Below are 21,336 nucleotides of genomic sequence, written 5' to 3' on the forward strand. Positions count from 1 at the left end.
AGCACTGCGTGTAAAAGATTAAATTCTGTAAACTTGACACAAGAGTCTTAAATGCACCACTCACGTGCGAGACGCTGCAAAAGACACAAGTGCAATGGTCATACACATCCATATAGTGCAGATTAGACACATGGTGGTATGTTTTTAATAGGAAAGTATTACCAGGATTAGATAAATAAATAAATAAACAACCAACATGGAAAAATATTGTCCTTGAGAGTTTTGAATTTCAGTTTAGATTACTTTTTGATTCGCCCAGCTCCAGTATATCACGTACAGAAGTAATTGCCATCCATCAGCTGTAAATAATGAGTAGGTTTAAAAAAGCAAAACAAGTGTATCTATTTTACAAAACACCCTCATGAATGTGCCTTCACTTTCATTAGAGAGCAAAATGAAATGAAGTCTACTACTCAATCGTGATTAACAATTATACAACATCCTGGTGTCAATACATACTAAATTCCATCAACAATATTTGTTTATGATGTTCATTAAACGACCCTGTAAAATCTATTTAATTTCCTCCCAAATTCATTTTATTTTTTTCAAATTCCATTTTTTCCCCAAATTCTGTTTTTTACTTCAAAATTCCATTTGTTCCATTTAAATTTCTTAACTTTTATAGGTTAAATTAAATTTAAGAAAATTTTAAGGTACAGAATGTTAAATTACATTTTACAGATATTTACCCAAATTATCTGGTTTTACTGTTAATTCTTCTGGATAGCATTTTAATGCTTTAATTAAAAAATTACCAGTCCATATCATGATTTAATTAAGTGTACAGCCCTATGTTTTAATTCATTCATGCAAAAAAAAAAAAAACTCCACTTAATAAATTCCACATATAGTAAATCACACAGCCCAATCACTACAACAGAAAACCATTTGAACTCATCCATTAGTGAGCAAACATTATGTTTACGGTGATGCATTTTCAACATAATGCAATATACACTAAAAACACAGTATCAAAAGCAGAGCAACAAAAAGCAAACATAAGTGTTAAAGTGAGACTAATGTGAACAAATATTGCTGTAATACCTGGCAACACTCAAATATATCAAAGAAAAAATATCTGTAATGCACACAGAGAAACTCATCCAGCAATTTAGATGCTTTACAAATCAAGTAGTAAATGGGTTTTTAATGAATTATTAATGTAAATGCACCACATTCATGCTTTTAAACGGTCCACAACCTTGCCGCATTGTAAGTGCAGTGCAAATATGATTCTAAGCTATTTTTTTCATGATCACCAACATTGTGTAAACATAAAGCTGCACTTGAACCCTGAACGCCCCTTTAGGAATGTCACTTTGACTCCTCCCTTTAGACGTCGTCATGGCGACGGCGGGTGGTTGGCATGGTGACAACAATCACAACAGTTATAAATATGTACAAGTATGTACGCAGAACTCGAAGTCGTGTCATATGACCATCTGTGGGTTCGGACGGCAAACTCATTAATTATTCAGTAGAACGCCACTTGATGAGCTTCTATATTTGAACTCATTAACAAACATAGACGTACATGGATACTGCTCATATGCGTGTGTGTGGGCGTTCACGAGCGTATGAATGCGCAGGTGTGCGTGTGTGTGTGTGTGTGTGTGAGACATACGCGTGTTATTGTGAGTGCGCATCCTTGTCAGATTCAGATTTGGATGTTGCGGCGCAATCGATGCGAGGTGACCCCATGACCCGCGCAGGAAGGAAGCGGGCGATGCAATCTGCCACCCACGGCTCACACACTCGCACACACACGCACGTCTCTCAGTCCTCTTCCAAACGTCTCGCTAATGAGATGAATTAGCTGAATGCAACAGATGTGTGCGGTGCAATCAAACGCCCTCCATCTGTCAGTCATAACACACACACTACAGGTGATACACAACACACGAATGATGGTCATTCCTGCTATGCAGTGAATGCTCATGTCTTCATAACGGCTTTAAATATTATAAAAAAAAAAAAAAAAAAAAAAAAAATTTTCTGCTTTGAATTGAGATGCTCAATTTTGTCTATATATGGGTCACTGGCGTATAAGGATTTTCTACAGGCCAATTTAAAATACAAAAAAAATAATATCTGTTGTAACTGTTCAAACATTAAGAATTCTGTGTACACAAATTCATATTAAAATTTAAAATTAAGTGATTTTAGTGAGTTTTTGTTGTTGTTTGTTTGTTTGTTTTTTTCCATCTCAATGAATTGGCCATGTGATGCGACCATGATTTATATTAAAATGAATTAATTTTCCTTAACATTGTTAACATTTTTTTAGATGTTCTCAGTAATTAAAGTGTTTAGAAACAAAGTATTTGTATTTATTTAGAGATTTTGTAAATGATTTCATATTTTTGTTTTATAATTTCAGAGTTGCCTTCTTAAATATAGTTAGCAGACTTATTTTGTTTAAATAAAACTAATAAAAAAGTTTTAAAAACATTATTCACTTAAGCATGCTATAGCAGTGATTCATATTTCAACCAGAGAAATTAGATATTTTATTTTATTTTAATAGTTATTCCTATTATTGGTTGCACCACATGATGAGTGGTCACTCCAAATGACGCAGTCTTTATATCATTAAAAATCAATTTAAAGAGAAAAGTGCAGCACATGGCATTAACTGCAGGCATTTCTTTAGTCCCAGTTATTTCTGAACTTTGCCCAATCTTGGCTGCTCAATTACTAATAAATACATTACCAAACTAAAATTATATGCTCTAAATTCATTTTTTGCATTTTTTCCTCATATTATATAAAGATTAAACATTAACCGTCTGAAATGACCCAAATTGCATTAAAAATCTATTCCAAATGACACTGAAATAAAGTATTTCATGTATATAAACTATCAATCGAATATAAAAGCACAAAAACTGCCAATCTGAGACATAATTTCTACAATAGAAAACACCACATGATTGTTCAAATTCAGTCGAAATTTACAAGCACATAATTGTCTACCTAAACAAAACAAGCTAGCTTCCCACAAAAGGTTAACTGAAATTTACAATAAAAATAAATACTTGTAGAAATAACTTAAATTTTTTTTTTTTTTTTTTGAGGTCATACCACATGATATCCAAATGTGGTATCTACATATCAGCTGTTAAAAAGGTTATTTTATTTTCCAAATTTGAAAGAGTTACAAACCCACTTGATTATTCCATGGGTCATTGGCAAATTGCGATGCAATTATACGATGCAAAGTCCTATATTTGGAAAGATTTCAACATAAAAGTCCCCAAATGGTAGTTTCTTGATGGTCGCACCACATGATATTTCATAAAAGGGAAATCATCGGACACAGTTTAAAACATTTTGGAAATCATGCCAAATAGTGCAGAAAATTAATCAGAATAAACGTAGGGTAATTTCAAAGATGTTTCCAACAACAGTTATGGCCAGACGGTCACACCACATGATATTTTGACACTTTGAATAACAGAAAAATTACAAATAACTAATCTTTTTTGAAAAGTTAAACTGGGTCCATACATAGGAGAGGTACTATATATGGCATCCACCAATTTTTAACTGAAAAAAATAGAACAGAAAATTTAGGCGTCACGTCATGTATATAAACTATAATCACGTACAAGTGTGTATTTTTTTTTTATACATGTGTCATATAAATCATATTTATTTTAATGATTAATAAATTCATAGAAATTAATAAATAAATAAATACATACCATACAGGTGTAATTTCAAGTAACAGTTTACTACAAAATGATAAAAGATGAAATGAAACTTTACTTTCTGCTAATGACAGACAAGACAATCAAACCTTTTTAACGAACACAAGTTATTTTTAGTGTGCAAACTGGATTCATAGTGGCAACAGGTGTAAATGAGGTTAATGTGTAATCCAGTTTCACAGGAGGAATAGAGTAACACTGCTGAATGAAATGAGAGCATGCCAGTAATGAATCGCCGACCATGTGCTCACGTCCCCATTGACTTGGAGCATTTGACAACATTACACTGTCAATGAATAGAGGTCGACGGGGGGCAGAAAGCTCTCAGAAAAACCCCTTAGACGCCCAGCAGGAGATAAACACACTCATATACACACGCTCATAGAGCAACTGAGACCCAACACGCAGTCAGACGAGTACGTTAGCAGCAGGTCTTCATTACCGCAGTGTGAAAATAGCAATGAGAGCGTGTTATGAGGAAAAGACAGAAAACTCAGGCGGGAGAAAGACTTCTGTCAACATTAACTCACCCTAAGGTCATTTGAAACACGTATGACTTTCCATTATAGAGCTTTCAAGGTTCAAAAAGGATGGAAAAGCATCATAAAAGCATAATAACAAAAGGTCACATGACTCGTGACCCTTTGGCGTTCTTTCTGAAGCATGAAAGCTTCAATCGGCATTCACGGAAACTGCATGGAAAAGAGCGACTGATGTGATTTATGCATTGTATGTTTGGATATACACTGAAAAGTACAATATGGATGAAATGGCAGCATCTAAAATGTAAAAGTACTTATGTATGCTTCAGAAGGGCTTCAAAAACACTTTGACTAACAATATAAACAATCATGCCAGATGTTTACGGGGATGTGAGCAGCTCTGATGTACAGAAGTGTTAATGTAAAGGCTCAAACCCACTCAAGAACACAGGATGAGACGAGATAATAAAAGAGAGATGAAACGCAGGCTGTACAGATGGAGGAGCTGACGGGAGGAGTGATCTGGCCAGCCTTTAGTATTTATAAATAAATCACTCAAATTCCCACCAACATGTCTGATCACGACCAGATCTGACTGTCAACACCTTTCCATGTTGTCTGTTACACACACATATGGCCTGACAATCTGCCACCGCAAACATGAGCGTGTGTTTCTGCATGTCTCGGACTACTGTCTACTGCCAGTCTGTAAACACCGCCAACACACCATGACAGAGAGAGAGAGGACAGTAACATAACAGATACATAGCTAGCAGGATAGAAGGATCAACGGACAGACGGAATAAAAGAGTGAACAAACAGACTAACGGAATGACACACCAAACAACAGATAGAATAACAGACCAATAGACCTACTGACTGAACAAAGACCGAACAAAAGATCGAATAACAGACAAACAGACTGAACAAAAGATAGAATAACAGACCAATAGAACTACTGACCGAACAAACAGACAGATGGAACGACAGACTGAACCATAGACACAATAACAGAACCAAACAATACACAGAACGACAGACCAAGAGAATGACAGCCTGAAAAACATACAGAACATACAGATAGAACGACAGACAGAGCAAACAGGCTGAACCTCAGACCAAACAATATATAGAACATACTGAAGGACAGATATTTAGAATGACAGACTTAGCAAACAGACCAATGGAATGACAAACCAAACAACAGATAGAATAACAGACCAACAGAACTACAGACTGAACAAAAGAGAATAACAGACAGATCAAACTACAAACTCAACAAACATACTGAACAAAAGACAGAATAACAGGTCGATAAAACTACAGACTGAACAAACAGACCCTAACAAAAAATAAAACAGACCGATAGAACTACAGACTGAACAAATAGACCGAAGAATAGATAGAATAACAGACCGATAGAACTGCAGACTGAACTACAGACTGAACAAACAGACCGAATAATAGATGGAATAACAGACAAATCAAACTACAGACTGAACAAACAGACCAATGGAATGACAGACCAAAAAATAAATAGAATAACAGACCAATAAAACTACAGACTGAACAATAGATAGAACAGACCAAAGAACAGATCTACAGAATGACACACTGAACCAAACCGACTGAACAACAGGCTTATAAAACGACAGATTAAACACAGACCGATGGAACGACAGACCAAACAAGATAGAATAACAGACCAATTGAACTACAGACTGAACAAATAGACCGAAGAATACATAGAATAACAGACCGATAGAACTACAGACTGAACAATAGGTAGAACAGCCTAAACAACAGATAGAATAACAGATAGCTAAAACTACAGACCGAACAATAGATAGTAGGGCTGCACGATTATGACAAAAATCATAATTGTTGATAATTACCTTGAAATTGTAATTGCGATTATTAATTACGGTTAGGGCTGCACGATTAATCGCACAATATTGTGTAGCTTGTCAGTGATTTACGGCTCTATGTATTAATTGGCGCTCCAGCTGAACGCACATGATGGAGCTTTACTACTAATCAAAGCACCGGCTTCATTGACTAAGCGCGCCTCACAGTATCATGCGATTAATCGTGCAGCCCTAATTACGGTTATCACAATTTACACTGAATGATGTTTTCAATAGGTTTGAAGCAAAGCTATTTTTTTCATTGTTTGAAGCAACTGCAAGCCACATTTTTATATATAGATTCTTCTTTAAATATAAAAAAAGTTAAAAAAAAATGTAAAAATAAACAATAGAAAAAAAAAACCTTAAGATAACATGTAGGAAAAACACACATACTCTCACACACACACATAGACACACACATCTTAAGCAAGCAGAATAATGTAAGTGGATTTATTTTGGATTTTTATTTTTATTTATTTAATTTTTTTGGTAATTGTGCCTTTGAACGTTTGCATAATTTTGGCATCTGTAATTGTAAATTATAAATTCAATTAATTGTGCAGCCCTAATAGATAGAACAACAGACTAAACAAACATACAGAAAACTAGTCACTAGTGTGTGTGTGTATATGTGTATGTGTATGTGTGTGTATATATATATATATATATATATATATATATATATATATATATATATATATGTATGTATGTGTGTATGTATGTATGTAGACGGTGAAAGTGAAAGAATTTAGCAACTAAAAAACAGAATTTGAAAAAAAAAAAGTTTAAATCAAACTTTTGATTTTAATAAGATTTTACTGTGGCAATCTAGTCTTCAGAAGGGAAAAAAAAAAAAGTCCTGCTTTCACAGGATCACAAGCAATTTTTCAAATAAGGTTTACATTTACATGCAATTTAAAATAAATGTATTAAGGCAACAAAAAAAAAAAAAAGTTCAAAAGTGAATTCCGTCCACAGGTAAAGAGTGAACTAAACAAGCATGTCATTTTTGACCAATTAAAACCCACATCATGCCACTAACATATTCTACAATCCTTTGCAGTGGGATTGTTTTTTCCAATAAACACAGAAATGAGCGGTCAGGAGTTTTTACTGCCCTTGTCTTCTTTCTCCACCATGACCTCTAAAATATGGACGTCCAAGATCATATCACGAAAGCAATACCTGCGCCAGCAGCCTTCACACAAATTGATTCCGGCCGCCAGACGTCCAGTGCGCTTCCTGCACACTTCCCCGTCAGCACTGTATGCAGACACACAAATGCGATCTTTATCTTTATGAGCTTTCCTTGGGCACGTGCCATTTGGCACCTACATGTGATTAACAACCCACTGGTGTCGCTAAGTGAGTGTGCTAGCATGCTAGTCAGTAGCAGTAACTCTAAGATACGTGTTTTTTTTGGTAGATGAAATTCATTCACAAACAGCACCTTCCAGCCACAAGGTTTTAAAACTGTTGCATCCGACATTATATTATAACAAAGTGCAAAACTACTTCCTTAGCGTGATTCGTATGCACACTTCACTAACACTAATGCTATACTTTATTGGAAATTACCTATCAGTCAAAAAAAACTCAACACACACAGAAAGCACACCCACTTTCACAGACAGACTTCACTATGTAGTGCCTAGGATAAGAATTAGCATACAATACAAATTTCAATGCATGGTGTATTACAAAAGTGATTGTGTTTGTGTGCTATTTGTAGAGGATTTTTAAAGCATGTCATACATACATTTGGATAAGTATTACTTATCTTGCATGCATGCACGCAATTAGAGTAATATGAACCATCATGCATGCAGGCATTGGGAACAATATTACCCAACATAAATGCATGCATGCATTTGGACTAATATTACCTATCCTGCATGCGTCATGCATTTAGAGTAACATGAACTATCATGCATGAATGCATGCATGCATTCAGACTAGTATGAATCGTCATGCACGCATACATTTGGAACTATCATGCATGCATTTTAACTAATACGAACCATCATGCATGTAGGCATTTGGATCAATATTACTCAACATGCATGCATGTGGCTTAATATTAAAAGTCATATTAATATGAAAAGTCACATGCATGCATTTGGACTATTACTACCTATATTGCACGCATTGACGTATTTAGACTAATATTAACCATTAAGCATGTGTGCATGCATTTACACAAATATGAACAATCATGCATGCATTTGGAATCATCATTCATGCATTTAGACAAATATGAACCATCATGTACACATGCATTGGGACCAGAATTACCAATCTTACATGCCTGCACACATTTAGACCAGTATAATTTGTCATGCATGCTTGCATTCAGAATACAAACAGTCATTATGCATTCATGGGGCCCAATATTACCCATCATATATGCATGCATTTTGGCTACATTTGGCTACATTTACCTATCTTGCATGCATGCACACATTCAAACTAATATGAAAAGTCACACACGCATGCATTTGGACTAATACAAACAGTCGTGCATGCATGCATTTCTACAAATATGAACTGGAATGCATGCATGTGGACTAAAATGAACAGAAATCCATGCATTTGTAAAAGTAATTATGATAATTATAATAATTCTGTACATTTATATAGCGCTTTTCTGGGCACTCAAAGCGCTTTACATGGAAGGGGGAACCTCCTCAACCACCACCAGTAATAAGTAATAAGTAATAAGTAATAAGTAATAAGTAATAACCATGCATGCAAGCCACTTGAACTGATATATGCTGCAGAAGAAGTTTGTGACAGATCTCTTTCAGCTAACTCAGTTGTAGAAAAATGGCCAAAAAAATCTGAGGTAAAAGCTGTGCCAGATGCTTTTAATTGTTTTTGTTTTTCTAAACTACATGGTATTCAAAAACAATTTTGCATTTGTAATGTGGCATATTTCCAATTGAAAAAGGTTACTCAGAGAATGATAATGTCAGCTGAAAAAAAGTCTCTTTCTGATGTAAAATTATGAAGACAAAATATTCTTTTGAATATGGACTGATGAATTGCTCACATTGAGACCAGGTGTATGTTTTAGAAAGGTAATTAATACTGCCTGGTTTCTAGAGCAAGTGCTTGAACAGGTTGTGTGGTACAACACTGCCTTGCTGTTTTAATTAACTCAAAAGTATGCACTTTCATCACCACTGAAGTGCATACTTTCACTGTGTAGCAGAAGTATGTGTTTTGGGATGCAGCCATGTTTGGATTGCCTTGACCTGCGTCCTCACAGGGAGCCTCACACTGTTTCCTCGGACACCAGCGTTTGATTTGGAGCTGAACAACCATCCAGATCTCGTAAGACAGTGACGGGACCACACACGTCTGAGACAAGAACATCCTGTACACTTCCCTCCCTAAAACTGACACTTACTGTCACAAAACTGTGTAGAGGCGAGCGGCGTGCGCCGCGTTGACAGTTATCTTCCCCGCTACACCCACGCCGTTCCCTGCGCATCACTCCAAACGCTCGCTCACTCTCTCTCTCTCCCGCGCACTCCTCTCAGACAAATGAAAGTGGAGTAGATTTAGCGGCGTACAGCGGCTCAGGGGGTTTAATCTCCTGCCACTGCTATAATGTACCTTTCTTTTGCATCCTGCTTTACTCTCCAAATTCTGAAGAGCTGTTTCAGCATCAACAACACCTCACAGGAGCGTGTGTGAAGAGAACAGCAGCGGTTTAGTCAAAGCCCAAACGTTACAACACGACAAAGCACCATCTGTGGTTGCGTTCACAGAGAAATCACTGACATACAACCACTGAGGGAACTATAACATCTCCATACTGGATAAATACTGTACTTAGTGTTCTACAAGAAAACACGTGAAAACACAAGAAAACCTATTTAAGGGAGAATCTCAGGAAAACATGTAAGGTTTAATTTTACTCCAAAGATCAGATCAAATCAAAGCCAATCTAAATAATTAAATAAAATTTAAATAAATAAATAAATAAATAAATATTATAAAATAACTACTGTGTATAAATTCTGTATTTTTTAACAATTCCATTAAAATAAAATAAAAAAATAAATAAAACAATGAAATTAGATGTGTTTGTAAAAATGAAACAAAAATAAAGAAATGAGGTAACTTATGTATAAATTCTGTAGTTTAAACACATTTTCCATTAAAATAAAATATTAAAAATATTAAAAATAAATAAATAAAAATAACTATTGTGTATAAGTTCTACATAATGTACACAATATTTCTTTCCATTATAGCAATAAGAATGAGATTTTTTTGTGCATTACAAACAAACTTGATAAAATTAATAATGGTTAATTAACTAATGCTTAATGGATAATTAACTAAAATAGGTTTAATTTCCTTGCTGCAAAACATAATATATTGCTTTATGCATTTTAATTATATCTTGAAATACAATAAGCCAGTGATTTTATAAAAAAAAAAAAAAAAAAAAAAAAAAAAAAAAAAAGTTTCTTGAATGAAAAGGCCTAACTATGCAATAAATAAATAAACTAAATTTCATGCAATAAATATCTAACCCGGAAAAAAAAAAAAAAAGTTAAAAACATAATGAAAAACATAATGAGGTCCAGACAAGACATCCAAAATAAAACAAATATGCTAAGATCATAAATCAGCAACTCACTAATTATCAAGTCAACTTGACTAACATTCATTAGTTGCATTTACAGGGTTAAAATCCTCTTAAAGACAGTCAAACTCAGCACTGAGCATGACTTCAGGTGGTGAAACTGTTTAGCAAAGTGAAAACATCCATCCTCAACAAGTGCAGCTGCAGAACAAGTTTTTAGAGGTTTGGTCAAATCGATAACAACACTCGCATGAGCAATAGTACTAGTGATGTTGGACAAAACAAGCAGCACTAATCAAAGACATGAGCATCAGTTCTGTGAATCATAAACGCATTGAGTCAGACAGAGAAGCCTCATTACGTGTCTGAAATAACAAGAGCAAACAAACAAACAGCAGTAAGTGTGAATAAATGCATGTCGTTCAGAGCGAGAGAGAATACTGAACTTTGAAGAGTCCAACTAATGACCACAACACACACACACACACACACACACACACACACACACACACACACACACTACTCCTCCTCTGCTGTAAAAGCTCTCCTAAACATCACCATTATTCATTCTCTTTTCATTCAAAGCGCTTTACTGACAAGATTTGAATACTATAATGCCAAAGCAAAGCACCACAGTGACCAGTAATAGAAATATACACAATGCAGAAGAGAATCAAACTGAACGAAACCGAAGCGTTCATGCAGATTAGGAGCAGCACAGAAACTTCATCTCCACAGACAGATGTGAATACTGTATACTCACAGACGCACAGGATCCTGAGCGATCAGCACGCGCTCCACACCACAACACACACCACTCCAGCTACGATCTGCCAGCTACACGAGAGAAACACCAGCGCGAGTGACGGAGCAAGAGAGAGAGAGAGACAGAATGGGAGGAGAATACCATCTCACACACACACACACACACACAGGTTCATCTGACAGCAGCTCTGATCGCCACACACTACACTACACTACACTACACTACACTGGATTCACACAGCTCTTCACTAATGTCTACACATACTTACGGTAACTGTGTGTGCATGGCACGGGTTATATTAATATAGCTGAGTTATTTTTGTCATTTTATTTTTTTTTTATTATTATTTTTCATTATTTCTTCTATTTTTATTTTACTTTTTACTCTTTGATTTTTTACAACAATAAATACTGAAAGTACTCAATATGTAGTTATAAGAATAAATATTTATAAATCCTAAAGTTATAGATGTAAATCCTGAAAGAAAGAAACAAGTAATATAAATCATAGATATATAAAATAAATTTTAAAAAAATCATAAATATATAGCCATAAATACTAAAACATTAAAAAATAAATATAAATGCCAAATAGCTATAAATCCTGGAAAAAAATAAATAAATAAAATTCAGTTCCATTTTGGATGTCTTGTCTGGACCTCATTATGTTTTTATCTTTTTATTTCTGGTTTAGATATTTATTGCATGAAATTAAGTTCATTCATTCATTTCATAGTTAGGCCTTTTAGTTAAAGAAAATTAAAAATTGTTCTTTTTTTTTTTTTTTTTTTTTTTTTATTTAATAATTCATTAGTTATTTAAGGGTGAAACTCTTGAATCTCTATTTTTTTTTTTTTTTTTTTTTTTTTTTTTTAATAGAAAAATTGTTTCAATTACAGAATTTACACACAATAGTTATTTTAATCCTAAATATAGCAATTGAGTATTTATTTATTAATTAATTAATTAATTGATTGATTTATTTAGTTAGTTAATAGTTCGGCCTTTTAGTTCAAGAAAATCTTAATTAAATGTTGTTGTTTTTTTTATTTACTCATTTTTTTAATAATTCATTAGATATTTAAGGGTAAGAGTCTTGAATCTTATACTCAATAGTAGGGCTGTCAACGATTAATCGTGATTAATCACATACAAAATAAAAGTTTGCCTAATATATGTGTGTGTACTGTGTGTAATTATGTATATATAAATACACACAAATTAATGTGTATATATATGAGAAATATGTTATTAATATACACAATGATTTTATTTATATATAATATAAATTATATAAAAATTATAATAAATACATATGCTTGTAAATATTTCTTAAATATATACATGAATGTGTTTGTATTTATATATATATAACATAATAATTACATATACATAATACACATAATAATTATACACAGTACACACACATATATTAGGCAAACTTAAACTTTTATTTTGTATGCAATTAATCGCGATTAATCGTTGACAGCCCTACTCAATAGTTAATCCTAAATACAGTATAGCCATAAATCCTGAAGAAACAAAAAGCAATAAAAATTCCTAAATATATAGTCACAAATCCTAAAAGAAACAATAAATAAATAAATAAATAAATACAGTAAAATGAAATTAAAAAAAAAAAAAATCCAAATAGCGATAATTAATCCTGAGAAAAAAAAAAAAAAAAAAAAAAAAGTTATAAATATCTGAAATATATAGCCATAAATCCTAGGGAAAAAAAAGTTTAAAAACGCTATAGTCAGAAATCCTAAAAGAAAAACAATTTATAAAAAAAATAAAGTTATAAAAATCCTAAATATATAGCCTATATAAAGTCATGAAAGAAATGTGTTAAAAATATATATAGAGAGAGAGATTCCCCTCTGGTATTCAGTGAGTTACATGAGTTTGTGTTGTTGCTTTAATCGTGTCCTCCATCAAACACCTCCTTCTCTCTACAAAGCATCTAGATAAAGTAACAATTACATGAGCAATTAGCTGATGCCGTGTTAAATCGTGTAGTGTGAGTGTCACTGACGAGAGTGACAGTCACCGGCTGCTGGATTCAATCATCCATACGTCTCTCTGAACGCTCGCTGTGTTTTAATGACTTCTGACTATCAACATGAAGTCAAACCAACTGGCAGATTATTCTGGTCCACAACCGCTCACTTAGGAAAAGACCGGCTGATCGGCATGCAATGACCACGATGTCTGTTGCAGCGTGCATGCACAAAATAAAACGGATTTAATAAAACAGTTTCCACAAAAATATTGGGCTGTTTTCTATAACTGATAACCAAAAATGTTTCTTGAGCAGCAAATCAGCATATTAGAATGATTTCTGAAGGATCATGTGAACCGGAGTAATGATGCTGAAAATTCAGCTTTGATCACAGAAATAAATTACATTTTATAAGTATATTTGCACAGAAAAGAGTTACTTTAAATTGTAATAACATTTCACTATTTTTTACTGTATTTTTAATTAAATAAATGCAGACTAAAGTAAAACAAGATAAAAAGTAAATAATTGTACCAACCCTACACTTTTATACAGTAGTGTACATATATATATATATATATATATATATATATATATATATATATACACACACACACAATATCAATATGGACAAGTTAAGAAATATAAACACTTTACACATGTACATCCTGAAGGCTGTACACACTTAAATGTTTACATTTTAGAAGTTGTCTAATTGCTGCTGTATAGTACTGATATGCATCAACCTCCTGGGAATTTCTTTCACACTGAGCAGATTGAAAACCAAACACCTGCATACGCACATATACAAGCGCACGCGCACGCGCACACACGCACACGATCCCCTCCCTTGTGTAACTCATTAGCAGTCTGGCACAGTGAAATCACAGGAGCCGAATAAATGGAGGGGAAGTTGTGAACGGCTCCGACGTTCAGTGTTTACATGTGAAATCCCTCAGGAGCAACGCGACTATCTGTCATCCCGAGAGCGTTTCTGCAGGAAAACACACGCTGATCTGATCTGCCGCTCTACTGGAGACACACTAAGCACTAAATGCAGCTCCATCATGACCAGAAATCAGGAGAAAACGATTTGTGGATGAAGAATGGTACCAAAACAATAAGAAAATGACAACGCTACCGTTTTCAAAACTCAAATGAACTAGAGTGTAACGTATATAAACTCTAAAGCAATTTTCACATGACAAGCATAATGAATTAAACATGAAATTCTTAAGTAGAAGCACTGAAATACTGAAAACTCCAATAATCTTTGTTTTATTTCAGATAGAAATGATAAAACCATCATTTCAGCACTAAGACACTTTCATTTTTTTTCTTTCGCATGAAAAGTCTGGAAGCATTTAAAGAAGCATAACAGAGACAATCTCTCAAACTTTCTAGACAAACCCTCACCTTCAACTAAGAGCAGAATGAGACATGCAGACTCCCGCATTTGCCATTTTAATCTGCTGATACTCTATAGAACTCAGAGATCTGAGCTTTACCTCATTTCACCGCGGTAACTCAGCCTGAACAGCCAGAGGACGAGACTGCTCTGCTGCATTTGGAGGAGAGAAACAAACACAGCTTCCACAACTTTTCCGTGACCTTTCCAGGGGACTGGGATCACTTTAGAAAATTGTTAAATATACGATCACAAAAGAGCAATGGGTCTCATTCACTGCACTCTTAAAAATAAAGATTCCAAACAAAAGTTTTTGGTTCCCCAAAAACAGTGCAGTGAACAGTTCTTAAAACAACCATTTTTTCTTAGTGTGAAAAGCTATATAATAATAATCTAAAGTGTTTCTTTTATAGAACTTTGTCTATTTGTGTCAATAGACTTCAATTACAATACATATTTTTAAAGGCCGTTTTCCCAAAAGGAGCTTTTTCTTCTACACTGATCCATAAATCTCCACTTCAGTAACACTTACACACGCCAAACTTTACATTTTTATTCCTGTCTATATAAGGTTTTTTACAGAGGGATTTGTTCATATAGAATTTGCGGATTATATACAACATTTTATTCCCAAAAAAAGATTTAGATTTTTGTAATATAAATGTATGCAAATTAGCACATATTAAATATTGCCTTGTTTGCATATTTAACATTTTAGAAAACTTGTAATACAAAAAATGTCTGCAATTATCAATGTAAATCAATCAGCTGAGTAAATAAGGCGATAACCATTCGTTTTTTTTGTTTTTTTGTTTGTTTTGTTCACCCTGTTCACCTGCAGTGTCTCACCTTAAATGTAAATATCGGAATCAGCCCAATATGAGAAAATATGCCGATATGTCTTGCCGATAAGAGGAATAACTCACATGTGCTCAGGGTGTGTTAGTGATTAGATCACATGTGGTTCATTTTGATTGATTGATGATTAGATTCACTGTTTTGGATCACTGCATTTAATCTGAGAATGCATGTACAGAATGACGCGTGGCCTACTTCTAATAAAATGAAAGTAAAATACACAAATAACATGTTGACTGTTGTTTCTGATCAAATAAAGCAGTAACTGATGTCATAAAACCATGAGTATATTTTGATTTAAAAATCAGAAGCTATAGCTTACATGACTAAAAAAAAAAAAAAATTATAAATATATATATATATATATATGCTGATTTATTCATTAATGTGTATCATGTTATACAGTTTTTTTTAAATTATGAATTTTTGCAACTCTTCTGCTTTAGATCTACAAATGTTAAATCCTAAAATAAACTGTTAAGGTTACCACTGCATTTTTCTGAAGAAAACAAAAGCAGCGATTGATATGTAGTTTATTTATAGTTATTTTTTAAAGCTTCAGCGTATTTATAGCTTTTTTATTTTAGCGTATTTTAACTTTCAGTGTCATTATAAAATATTTTCATTCTTTATTTAATTCTAACTAATAAGTAAAAATCGTTACTGGCATAGGTTGTCGGCCAAAACGAGTTAAAAAATATCGGCATATCGGATATCTGCAAAATCCAATATCGTGCATCCCTAATATTAAGCATTTTCATGATTACCACTCACTTTCAAAACCGGTTTGCGGATAAAATAATTTAAAAGCATTTAAAGAGTTTTTAATCAGAGCCCTTGTTATTCTTTCATTTTGACATTAATTTAATCGGTTCAAAATATCGGTTATCGGTCTACTTGATCTGTAATAATTAGTATTGGCATCGGCCATGAAGAACACATATTGGTCAACCCCTACAACATACTTTTTGTGACATGAGAAAGTAGTTTCAAAGTTGCTTTCCCAACACCGAGCAGCACAAAGATGTAATGACCAAGCGAGCGAAAGCCCACTCTGAAACATCTGCTCACGGTTTAATGCGCTGCTAATCAGGACGAGAGGCCGATCAGTCCACATCAGATCCCACACTGCGGAAACGTCCATCTTTACCCTCCACACACCCATCAACTGCGGTGGCGGCGTCCTCCAGCAAATGAAATAACGAGGGGTTTCCATAGTGACGGCGGAGGAGCGGGAATCTGACTCGTGTGAAGGATGAAGCCCGTTCTCCAGGCGTCCCCGGGGAGCCCACGGCTCTACATCTTTCTCTTTCATACTCTCTCTCCTCTTCTCTATCTCTATCTTCCTCTCTGGAGCAGTGTATGGTTTAGTGCGTCAGGGGTAAGTCTGCACGTTCAAAGCGTCAACTCGAAGTCAGAAGCGTTCGGCATCATTACTGTACCGAAGAAACTGCGAGCAAAGGTTCGGCATGGCGACCGCCTCTCTGAACGGGGGTTTCTCGCCTGACCTCCTGGTCTCCTTCAATCATTCTAAACTATTTTTATTTCAACCATATATTTCTTTTGCAAAGGCAAACATACCTGAGATACCTCAATGGAACAGAGAAAAGAAAACAAGTGAAGACAGAGCGATCAGACAGTCAGACCTTGGCCGTTCACCTGGACGAGGAAGAAAAACAGTGTTGTTGGAAGGTCACTGGTCTAGATGGGCTTCATAACAGATGTTTTACTAGCTTTTGAACTAAAAGAGAAAATAAAACTTCCTCTCTGGTCCACCTAGAACATTTACTGAATCTAAACTGCAAAAGATCTCACACATCTCTCCTGCACTACACAAGACGATGTCTCCAACTGTGCTCAGGTTTGTCAAAAAGTCTATAACCAAAAGTCAAAGATCTCAGTATGAGCTCAAATATCTCTCATTAATTACTGCAGATACTGTATCTGTCAAAAGACTGAACACATTGTAGATTATACGTCAATGTTTTCCAGATTGGGTAAATAACTATACGTTTTCGGATAGTGCAACCTCTTCAGTCTCTTTCCCTTCGTCACCTTCCATCTTCCTCTCGCTTTCTGCTGTGTTTCCTGTCACAGATCGCCACAGGTGACCAGTTCATTGATCGCGACACACACACCGTACAGGAAACAGCTGTCAGACCCGCCGAGAGACAGAAAAACGGATATATAGACGCAAAGGCAGAGATATATTTAGCACGCGAGTCCTGTGACGTGCCATGAAACAGAAGAGTGATGAACAAATGAAGACTGTGAGCAGAGACGAGTTTCACCAGAGACACAACAGTCAGACATATGTTACTCCATCCATTGACCTGAACACACAGACGACGAATCATTATGAATAATTTAACACCACTAGAGCATACAACTTATATTTCAGTAGTTTCAGCATTTTCACACACTCCGTCACTGATCGGTCACGATACAACAATGGAGTCACAAATGTGCCTACGTGCTCTTCTGAAGAGCACGTAGTGATTCTTCAGAAATCACTGTTGGAAACAGTTGTGCTGCTTAATATTTTTATGGAATCTGTGATACTTTTTCAGGATTTTTTGATGAATAAACAGTTAAAAAAAAAAAAAAAAAAAAAAAACAGCATTTATTCTGAATATAATTTTTTTCTAACAGTACAAGACTTTACTATCACTTTTTATCAATTGAACAATTCTGTATTTTTCATCAAATAAACACAGCCTTGATGAGCAGAAAAGACTCCTTTAAAAAAATAAATAAATAAATAAAAAAATAAAAATCTTACTGATCCCAAACTTTTAACGTCAGTGTAGATGAGTTTGTTTCTTCTTCAGATTTGGAGAAATGTAGCATTACATCACTTGCTCATCAACTGATCCTCTGCAGTGAATGGGTGCCGTCAGAATGAGAGTCCAAAGAGTTGATAAAAACCTCACAATCCACAAGCAATTCTCACCACTCCAGACCATCACCTAATGTCTACTAAAGTAAGAAGCCGTGTGTTTTAGTCAAATTTAGTCAAAATACCAGTACATAATATGGGTTTTTCCAGTGAAAAAGGCAGCTGGTCTGAATCAAGAGAGGAATATGCACAGATCATACACTGTTTACAAGCCAAAACAGTCCAATTTTGATGGACAACAGGGGACAGACTTTTTCACTGAAGAAAACGTCATTATGGATTATTATTGCAGCTGGAAGCAATGGTTTGACGTTAAAAACATCTTAATGACAGATTTGTTTCTTACAAACAGGCACCTTTTGTCTTCACAAGATGTTATTGATGGACTGAAGTGTGGATTACTTGTGGATTATTGTGATGTTTTTATCAGCTGTTTGGACATTCTGACGGCACCCATTCACTGCAGATGGATCCATTGGTGAGCAAGTGATGCAATGCTTCATTTCTCCAAATCTGTTGGGTGAACTACTCCTTTGAAGGGTTAAATGAAGCACATACTGCAAGACAAAATTGCATGTTTTAAGTTTGCATCAAAACCCCTCAGATCACAGCAGCTCACAGTATGTGCCCATTACAACGCTCCTCTTGCATGCAACACTAGTGGGGAAAAACTGCAACTAGACACAAACACTGTGATCATTTGAACACCAACCAGTCATTAAATATGTGCAGCCAATAAAACTGCAAAGAACTGTGAAGACAAACATATTGCATGCAGTCTAATGTTAAACATCATCTAGTGGAAACACTGTATGAAAGTCATGTTAACGAATTTCTCAAATACTTGTCACATGTTGGTAATAAAAGCAGATTTTTCTAAATATCAATTAAAAAGCTCTGCTTATATGCACAGATGTTATAGTAAAATTTACAGGTCACATACTGGAGTTCATTTCCCTCTTGAAAAAACAGCATATGTTGGTTAGGTATGTTTTGAAGCATTGCAGCTGGTTTAAGCTGGTCCTTAGTCAGTCATGAGCTGGTTTAAGATGTTCCTGAGTAGGAGCTAGCTGCTTAGAACCAGCTTAGAACCAGCACATGAATACCTCAAACCAGCTTAAGACCAGCTAAAGACCAGCTTAAACCAGCTGCCATGCTTTAAAAGATACCAGCATATGCTGATTCAAGTTTGCTTATCCCTTTAAACAGTCCAGATCACTGAAGCGCAAACGTCTCAACCTCATCATCCCAGTTTGAATCTGTGTGAATTCACAGATTAAATCTCATGGGAGGTGAAACTCCAACACGTTCCTGCAGTGGGTTCATCACGTGTCGACACTTGAACGTCAAGGAGCAGCAGCTTCCGTCTGATGATTCACATAATGACCCAAACATGTGACGGACGGGACACTCCAACATTACTATTACACTCACGGCTCAGAATGAAATACTAGCACAGTCAGAACTGGAAGGGAATGTGCTTCACTGTCACGAAAATAATGGCTGTATCCTACAACGCAGTGCTCAATTTGACTTTCCATTTCAGGTGTGATGAAAGAACTATAAATATCTACCATGATTTTAACTACTAAACTGCTTTGAGTCCTTGTGCGAGCGGCTGCCAAAAGTTTTTTGAACACAAGATTGGATCACTGTTTGTTTGTCTCGGACTCTGTGACTTTTCATGGAAAGAAAGCTTAAAAGAAAAATAAATAAATCAGCAATAACAGCCATAAAAATCTAGATTTGATTAAAAAAAAAAAAAAAATTCCCTTTAGGTTAATAAAATAAAACGAAATCATTTCCTCAGGTGGTATTAAAGTTTTAAAGGTAGTGGAGTCTGGCTATTTTATGGTGAGAATGAGAAAAATAAAAACTAGAAGTTTGACATCTATTGTTGTTAAAAAATAAAAATAAATAAATAAATAAAAGAAAACGCTTCAAACATGAAAAAGCGATCAAATAAAACAAAATAAAACAAAGTGATAAAATACCCAATGTGTCCCAATTCACGTGCATGAAAAAAATATACATTCACAAAAACCAATTCACATGCACAAAATAAGAATATAAATTTATAAAATACGTTTTACAGTTGCAAAACACAATTCACAGATGTACAACTGTGTACTAACATTTTGAATGTTTAAAATTCACAAGTGTATCACAGACAGAGTGTGTGAATCGCCTTTTTTGTGTGTATTTTTTAGACATGCGTGTGTGAGACTTGTCTGTCAGCGAACTCCTCCCACGCGGGTTACTCGTACTCTTTAGCCAATCAGATCTGAACTTGTCGATCGACCAATCATAACCCGCTGTGGGCGTGCCTACCTGTATGTTACATCATCAGCGTGTTTGTGCAATTGATCGTCTCATTTAAGGTAACTAGCCTAAAGATGTATTGTTTTATCTTAAATGCCTACTTAAAATTCGTAAAATTACTTAAAATTTCATACAAAAAGTAGGTAAAATCAGTCATTTAGACACACTCGTTAACGTGATCAGCGTAAGGCCGCGGCACCTATGAAAACAGATAGTGTTGCCAAAGATGCAGCTGTCTTGTGTTAGCCACAATGTCCTGTATATTGGCAAAAGTTGAGAAAGAATTCTATTCATTGCCATGTTTTTGTTCAGCATCGCTGGGTAGCCACTGCCCAGCTCTGACCTTGCCTTTATTATCACAGCTTTAT

General features: G+C 34.8%; 1 protein-coding gene across 9 annotated transcripts in view; it reads right to left on the reverse strand.

The window, feature by feature from the left end:
- The window catches only part of rbfox3b (RNA binding fox-1 homolog 3b), a 314,331-nt gene that overhangs the window by 186,704 nt on the left and 106,291 nt on the right, over positions 1 to 21,336 (reverse strand). For 4 of the 9 annotated variants that reach the window (XM_051106640.1, XM_051106643.1, XM_051106641.1 and 1 more), the window contains exon 1: positions 11,475 to 11,520. The exons of 2 other annotated variants lie outside the window; for them this stretch is intronic. The gene's annotated coding sequence lies outside the window, so the exon portion shown is untranslated. Of the gene's footprint in view, positions 1 to 11,474; positions 11,560 to 21,336 lie in introns of those variants that run through there. 3 more of the 9 variants (XM_051106638.1, XM_051106646.1, XM_051106636.1) reach the window with 3 other exon arrangements.

Source organism: Labeo rohita, chromosome 3 (genome assembly GCF_022985175.1).
Source record: "Labeo rohita strain BAU-BD-2019 chromosome 3, IGBB_LRoh.1.0, whole genome shotgun sequence".
Lineage (NCBI taxonomy): Eukaryota > Metazoa > Chordata > Actinopteri > Cypriniformes > Cyprinidae > Labeo > Labeo rohita.